The sequence below is a fragment of the Gossypium arboreum genome, chromosome 3 (genome assembly GCF_025698485.1).
Source record: "Gossypium arboreum isolate Shixiya-1 chromosome 3, ASM2569848v2, whole genome shotgun sequence".
Classification (NCBI taxonomy): domain Eukaryota; kingdom Viridiplantae; phylum Streptophyta; class Magnoliopsida; order Malvales; family Malvaceae; genus Gossypium; species Gossypium arboreum.
This window is the reverse complement of record NC_069072.1, coordinates 23680820-23686819: the sequence shown is the minus strand read 5'-3', so window position 1 is coordinate 23686819 and position 6000 is coordinate 23680820. Positions and strand designations below refer to the sequence as shown.

General features: G+C 34.8%; 1 non-coding gene across 1 annotated transcript; it reads right to left on the bottom strand.

The window, feature by feature from the left end:
- Positions 1-300: 300 nt before the first annotated feature.
- LOC128291185 (small nucleolar RNA R71) lies at positions 301-406 on the bottom strand. The gene has a single exon (XR_008280961.1). It is a non-coding gene; the product is annotated as a small nucleolar RNA R71 (small nucleolar RNA).
- Between the last annotated feature and the right edge of the window lie 5594 nt (positions 407-6000).

The following is a 6000-nucleotide window of genomic DNA, read 5'->3' as shown; positions in this document are numbered from 1 at the left end:
AGATCGAGGCACCAAAGTTTACTAAAGACTGTGATGTTCTAGATGCTTCAGACAGTGGGCTAATTTAATGGAATACCCACAGAAGATCCGTACTTTCACCTCTGACTATTCATAGAGGTGAGTGATTCCTTTTATGTAGCTGGTTAATCGATGATGCATTGAGGTTGAAGTTGTTTCCATACTTGTTACGAGATAAAACATGAGCATTGCTTATTTCATTACCACCAAGCACAATTTCTACTTGGCAAAAATTAGCATAACGCTTCTTGGTTAAAAATTTCCCACCTAGCAAAAATGCTAAGTTTCAGAATGAGATCACAAATTTTCAACAATTGGATGATGAATCCTTATACAAGACATGAGAAATATTTAAAGAGCTACTATGATAATGTCCTCACCACGGGATTTCGCATTGCATCTAGTTGGAGACATTTTATAATGGTCTCAACGCACACATTAGGGTGGTGGAGATGCTTCTGCGAATGGTGCTTTTCTTTATAAGTCTTGTAATGAGGCTTATGAAATTATGGAGAGAATAGCCAGTAAGAAATACTAATGGTCTATCAATCGAGCAGTTTCAAGGGGACGAGTAGCAGGAGTACATGAAGTGGATGCTCTCACTTCACTTGCAGCTCAAATATTTTCAATTTCTTCAATGCTTAAATCTTTTTTCTACTAATGATTTAAACAATGTTGCAGCTCAACCACTAAGTCAATTTGATGTTATTTCTTGTGTATACTGTAGGGATAGATATTCATTTTAGAATTGTCCATCAAATCCTGAGTTTGTTTATTATGTAGGAAATCAGAACCAGAATAGAAGTGGACAAGGACCACAATCCAACTTCTATAACCCTTCATGGCAAAACCATCCAAACTTTTCTTGGAGTAACCAATGAGTTGGACCGAACAACAACTACATACAACATAGAACAAATCAACCTTTAGGGTTTAATCAAAAAGTTTAGAAACCACTATAAGCTGAACTGTCCAGCAATTTGGAAAATTTGTTGAAGGCGTACATGGTTGAGAATGACGCCTTAATCCAAAGCCAAGCAGCAACACTGTAAAATTTGGAGAACCAAATGGGTTAGTTAGCTATGAAGCTGCGTAATAGACTATAAGGAGCCTTGCCGAGTGACATGGAATATATGAGGAATATTGGTAAGGAACATTGCAAAACTGTTGCTTTACGATGTAGAAGGACTTTAGAACCCAAAGTAGTTTAGGTTGAAGATGAACCTATCGAGAAGGTGGAAAATCAACCAACAGTTGATTTTGATAAGCTAAACCCTATGTTAGATGCAGATGAGATACCTCAGAAAGTTGTTCAATCCAAGCTAAGGTTCCATCACCTCTATATCCATAAAGACTCAAGCAGCATAAATAAGAGGTGTAGTTCAAAAAGTTTTTGGATGTTCTTAAGTAGCTTCACATCAATATCCCATTGGTAGAAGTCTCAGACTAAATTTCCAATTATGTCGAGTTCATGAAGGACATTCTGTCAGATAAGAAGAGGCTTGGAGAGTTCGAGACTTTAGCATTAACAAAGGAATGTAGTGCATTCCTACAGAACAAGCTACATTCGAAAATGAAGGACCCCGGAAGCTTTACTATACCCTATAACATTGGAGAATCTTATTGTAGTTAAGCTTTATACGATTTAGGAGTAAACATCAACTTGATACCAATGTCTATTTCTAAGATGTTGGGTAAAGTTGATGTTAGACCTACAATAGTGACACTTCAACTAGTAGATTGATCTTTAGCACACTCGGAAGGAAAGATCGAGGATATTCTGGTATGTGTGGACAAGTTTATTTTTCCTATTGGTTTCATTATTTTAGATTTTGAAGTAGATAATGAAGTGTCGATCATCTTAAGGAGATCTTTCTTAGCAATGGGGAGAATAATAATAGATGTATAGAAAAGTGAACTCACTATGAGAGGTCAAGATGACCAGGTGACTTTTAATGTTCTTAAAGTCATGAAATTCCTGATCCAGTGGAAGAATGCTTAGTAATGGAGGAGCTAGAAACCTTAGTTTTTACAGAATGGGAGTGTAATTTTGTAGAAGACTTATTGGAAAACACCTTAGGTTCTGAACCATTAGAAGATGAACAAGGTAAGAAAAATATGGATTTGATAGAAGCCAATCCGAAGGACTATGTTCAACCAGCACGGTTTGAACCATTGGAGTTGGAAACTCAGGAATACGCACAATCAAAGTTGTCAATCAAGGATCCAACCAAACTTGAACTAAATGTACTACCTTCTCATTTGAAATACATTTATTTGGGTAACTATTTTACTATGCCTGTGATTATTTATGCAGAAATAATAGAACACCAATAGGAGCAACTGATCAAAGCTTTAAAGAATTTGAAAAAGGCGAACGGTTGGACCATAGTTGATATCCGAGGATAAGCCCGTCCTTCTGTATGCACAAGATCAGCTCAAAGAAGGGCGAAAGAGCTAGAATTGATGGGCAAATGAGACTCAAGTGAAAGAGCTAAAGTTGATGGGCAAATGAGACTTAATCCTATTATGAAAGAGGTAATTTTGAAAGAAGTTATTAAATGGTTAGATACGAGAATTATCTACCCCATCTTAGATAGTTAATGGGTAAGTCTGGTACAGTGTGTACCAAAGAAGGGTGAAGTCACGATTGTGGAGAATAAACGTAACAAATTAATCCCAACGAGGATGGTCAGTGGTTGGAAAATTCGTATTGACTATAGAAAATTGAACAAGGCAACTTAGAAGGACCATTTTTCATTACCTTTTATGGACCAGATGTTGGATCGACTGGCAGGTAACAAATATTACTGCTTCTTAGATGAATATTCGGGATATAACCAAATAGTTAGAGCCCTGGAAGACCAACACAAAATAAATTTTGCTTGCTCGTACGATATGTTTTCTTTTAGGAAAATGCATTTTGGTTTATGTAATGCACCTGTAACATTTCAACGATGCATGATGGCAATATTTACGGACATGGTTGAAAATTTTGTTGAGGTATTCATGGATCATTTTTTTGTTTTTGGTAATTCATATGATATTTGTTTGAGTAATTTGGCTAAGGTATTGAAGAGATGTGAAGAGACAAATCTTGTCCTCCACTGGGAGAAATGCCACTTTATGGTTAAGAAAGGGATTGTCTTAAGACACAAAATTTCCAGAAGAGGGATCGAAGTTGATAAAGTAAAGGTGGATGTAAATGTGAAATTACCACTACCAGTCACTGTTAAAGGAGTTAGAAGTTTTTTGGGCCATTTTGATTTTTACTGGAGGTTTATCAAGGATTTCTCAAAGATTTCCAAGTCTTTATGTAGGCTATTAGAAAAATATTCAACTTTTGAGATTAAAAAAGCATGTTTGGAAGCCTTTGAAGTGTTGAAAAATCTGTTAATCTCAGCACTAATAATTGTTACACCAGATTGAAACTCTCCTTTTGAGTTGATGTGTGATGCTAGCGATTTTGCTGTGGGAGCTATGATAGGGCAAAGAAGAAAAAAAGTATTCCATACAATCTCTTATACAAGCAGAACTTTGACAGGAGCCCAACTTAATTATACGATAATTGAAAAAGAACTTTTTGCTACAATTTTTGCTTTTGGCAAGTTCCGTGCATATCTTATAGGTACAAAAGTCATAATCTTCACTGATCATTAAACCATTTAATATTTACTCACAAAAAATATGCTTAACCGAGATTGATTTGGTGGATACTTTTACTCCAAGAATTTGACCTTGAGATTCAAGATAGAAAGGGAGTTGAAAATCAAGTAATTGACCATCTGTCGAGATTTGTGTAACACGAGGTAACTCACTCACTTGTTTCTATCAATGAAAATTTCCTAGATGAGCATATTTTTTAGGTAAGTCAAATCTGTGAAACTCCTTACTTTGCCTATTTTGAAAATTATTTAGCATTAGGAATAATGCCTCATGGAATAACATACCAACAAAGGAAAAAAATTCTTTCATGATAGTAGGTATTACTTCTGGGAGGGTCCATTTTTCTTTAAGCAATATGCAAATAATATAATTAGGAAGTGTGTAGCTGGAAGAGATATTGACGAGATCCTATAGCACAACCATTCATATCCAAGTGGGGGACATTTTGGTGTTTCCTACACTACATAAAAAATCTTACAAGTTGGATTTTTCTGGCCAACAGTGTTTAAGCATGTATATGCATATGTAAAGAATCGTGATAGATTCCAAAGGACTGGAAACATATCATAAAGGAACAAGATGCCCTTAACAAACATCTTAAAGGTAGAATCATTTGACGTTTGGGGAATTGGTTTTCTAGGATTATTTCCTTCTTCTTATGGTAACATGTACATCTTAGTAGCTATTGATTATGTATCCAAGTGGGTGGAAGCCGAAGCATACCCAACGAATGATGCTAAGGTAGTCATGTGATTCCTACATAAGCATGAATTTACACGGTATGGGACTCCGAGAGCTATAATTAGTGATGGAGGATCTCACTTTGTAAATATATGGCTTAATTGGTTGAGATGTCGTAATTCAGTATAGCAGATTAAACTAGTTTTTGCACTTTAGGAGCTTGAACACAATCATTTTAGTTAAGCTTTAATTACATTTTTGTAAGTTTAGTTAAATTCAATAAAGTGTGTAATTTTAGTCTTTATTGACCTTAAGGGCTAAATGAGGCCTAAACGTGAACATGCATAAGAATATTAGAAGGCTGTGTTGCAACATGAAGAGCTGGATGTCGTAACATGGGGAGTAGAATAGAAAATTTTCAAGACTGTCTTCAGTGTCGCAATTCAGCCTAAGGGTATCGCGACACACCCCTGAAGACATCCTGAAGGTAGAACATACTACCCTTGATGTCACGACACAGGACCTGGTGTGTCGCAACATCACCTCTGTACGGGAAATAATTACGAGTCAGGGGTATTTTGGTTTGCACTATCAAACATTAAGCATGAGGACGTTAGATAACCTATTGTTAAGGACGACGAACACTCTAAAGTCTATAAATAGGCTCATTTAACACATGTTATGGACAACTTTCGTCTTATATAATTTTCTTCTTAGATTTAGTCTTTAGTTTTTCTCTTTTCTTAGGCTTTAGGTTTATTTCAATTTTTGTTATTTTCTTTTGTTGAAGAAATCAAATTTGTGAAACATAATCAAACTCTATGAGGATTCTTCATTCAATTCTAATACAAATCAGGCTTCTTCTAAACACATTCTTGAATTATTATTCATGTTTACGCTTTCTATCAAGTTTATAATGTTTATGAGATCCACAAGGAACTAATCCTCCTGTAGGGGATTAGCGAGTGCAGTTATGATTAATTAACTATTTTGTAGGGTTCTCCTAGTGGATCAGCTATTCAGGAAAGGAAAAGACTAAACCCTAGGCCTGACAACCTTAGGAAGTCATTAAGGTGGGAATTAACTCAAATTTGGCATGATTTCTCTTAATCTATTTTATGGTTAATCGTAATATAAGAAATAATCCCTACTACTTGTTATTATAAAAGTATTTTCATTATTTATTCCATCCTCCATTGGGTACGATCCTTGGAATCTTTTCAAAATTTCGTTGTACAACTATATTACAATTTGACTTCTGCACTTCTGGACACTGCTATTCTTAATTCTTATATTTTTGGTGATATATTTATTCTATGAACGATAGGCGATCAGTTTCTCTCCACTAGCTTCCATTACCTTTTTTTATTACTTATGTTTTATTATTTTTATTATGTTACATTATTAATCTATCACATTTATTCAAATAACATGGTCAGTTACTATCCATTATACTTCCAATGTGGTATAATTACCACATTAGTCCCTAATATTTGTTTCTAGCTTAAAAATCCATAATGCAAATTTTAGTGCTATTATAATTTAGTCCTAGAACCACAATTATTCACTAATTCAATAAAATTGCTTATCCAAAATTCAGTTCACCTATAATATAACTTCTGTAAATATTTAATA